Raw genomic sequence first — 2,500 nt, 5'->3', positions numbered from 1 at the left:
TTGTTTGTTTGTTTTTTACACTACACTTTTTATCACACTGATTTATTTTATGCCTCAGCTATTCTTTTCTCCGCCTTCATTGGTGATTCCCTTCCCTCTTTGCTTTTCCATTCGCATCTCCCCGTTCTCTTGTTGACTTTGCTATTGCTTAGGTATGTATGTCACCAAAACATTTCCCACGATAAAATGCAGGAATCCGTACTACTGGGCCTGTTAACAACCTGTCCCTGTTCTCAAATCACAACCTCGATACGAATTTGTTGTTTCCTACCACACAAAACTCCCCTCAACTGCACGCATCATGTCAAGACAAAAATTCGGAACTGCAAACATGGAAAAGTTACTGGAGCTGACAAAGGTGTGGGTCCTTTTTGGAAAAGGGAGTCGACTACTCTTCGGCTTTAGGGATTTCTATACAACCCTCCTTATATTGTGTTTTTAGAATGGCTTGACTTCTTAATAATTCATCCTTATACACATGCAATTTTTGATAGAGAGAGAGAGATAGATAGATAGATAGATAGAGAGAGAGAGAGAGAGAGAGAGAGAGAGAGAGAGAGAGAGAGAGAGAGAGAGAGAGAGAGGAGAAAGGGAGGGAGGGAGAGAGGGAAACAGAGAGAGATCTGTAACTGTCTAGCTATCACTTTGTGTGTATGTGTGTGTGTGTGTGTGTGTGTGTGTGTGTGTGTGTGTGTGTGCGTGTGTGATAGTTGTATATAAATTGAAGTTTCATTAAATTACCCAATTGTTCTGCAATGAAACATCTGATTTTACATAACGATGAAATGGTATCTAAATAAGTACTTTCAGTAAGACAATTATAATAAATCAGTTGCTAACGATTTTTATTGGACAAATGTTACACATATTCACTATTCAAACTAAATTCCGTAACAGAAAAAAAAACAAAATGATCGTTAACATTGTTTTCATTCCCACGAGAAATATACATACATACATACATACATAGATACATACATACATACATACATACATACATACATACATATATATATATATATATGTATATACACACATGTATGTATATAACTATTTGACAAGATCTGCGCTCTAGCATTTACCTTTACATAGTATTCATCATAGTATTCATCATCAGACTTTTAAACGTAACATAGGCAGCGAGCAAGTTGGTAAAACAGAACGGTAGACAAATATTTGAGTGTGTGAGTCTGGAAGAGAATATTGATGCATGTAAACTAAGGAACTGACATCGATCGATATGTTGAACACCGGCAATGTTTGGGCGTGACGTCACAGCGGTATCCCCAATGATTATCACATTAATTTACGAGAATGAGCTGTGGTCGGGCTGGGACTGGCTGTAAGTATACAAAGAACAGATACTAGATAATTAGCTATTTAAAACCACTAATTGGCTCGATGACGGAGGAGATAATGACAAAATATTGTACGACTGTGTAAGAGACGAAAAGTTTTTGCTTTTCCTCTCTCTTTAGATATATATGTGTATACACACACACACACACACACACACACACATACATATATATAAGTATATATATATATATATATATATATATGTTTGTGTGTGTGTGTGTGTGTATTTAAGAGAGAAAGAGAGAGAGGGTGTCAGGGGCGTCATTTCAGCCTTTGCTTGGGGGAATCAAGGGGAAGGTCAATGGGCACAACTAGATGGGATTTTTTTTTTTTTTTTTTTTTTTTTTTGTGGGGCCACTGTGAATAACCCTCAATAGACTATGAACAAAATCCTATTGGCTTGATGATAAGTCTATATTGGCTAAAGGTTATGGTGTATTATAAATGTCTATATATAACCATTTTTTGGGGTATTCATGGATTTTTTTTCTTCATATGTTGCTGCTGTAGTTCTGCTACGACTAGTTGCAGTACATTTTTTATGGAAAAAGAATGAGTACCGTGGTACTGGTGATACTGATGTAATCACAATGCATACATGTTTAAAAGCAAGTATCTGCTCTTGAACCTTTTGGTTACGAGGTAAATTTAGTATCACTCTACATAAATATACAGTGTTAAGTTATATAAAGATTGATGATAACCAGGGGCATCAATTGAGGGAGCCGAGGAGGGAGGCAATTGCTGTGCTTAGTCAATCCTGTTTTTTATGTGTCTGTAGTCAAAAGCTGGTGGGGTGTGGACACACCAGTGGGGGGCAAGATATACATTGAGGGGGGCAAAAAGAGTCGGGGGGGGGGGGGGGCAAGTGGTGCGTGTGTCCTATTCATCAATCCTATCTATAAATGTATATATATATATATATATGTGTGTGTGTGTGTGTAAATATGTATATATGTAAGAATATGTATATATATACATATATATATAAATATATATATATATATATATATATATATACATATATACATATATATTTGTAACGTGTATTATATATGAAATACATGGCATGTAATATAATTTATAAGATAATGTTAATGATAAAACAGTAGATTATAATAATAAGCATATAGAACCGTGT

Source organism: Penaeus chinensis, chromosome 25, assembly GCF_019202785.1.
Source record: "Penaeus chinensis breed Huanghai No. 1 chromosome 25, ASM1920278v2, whole genome shotgun sequence".
Taxonomy (NCBI): domain Eukaryota; kingdom Metazoa; phylum Arthropoda; class Malacostraca; order Decapoda; family Penaeidae; genus Penaeus; species Penaeus chinensis.
Note: the sequence above shows the minus strand (reverse complement) of the source record.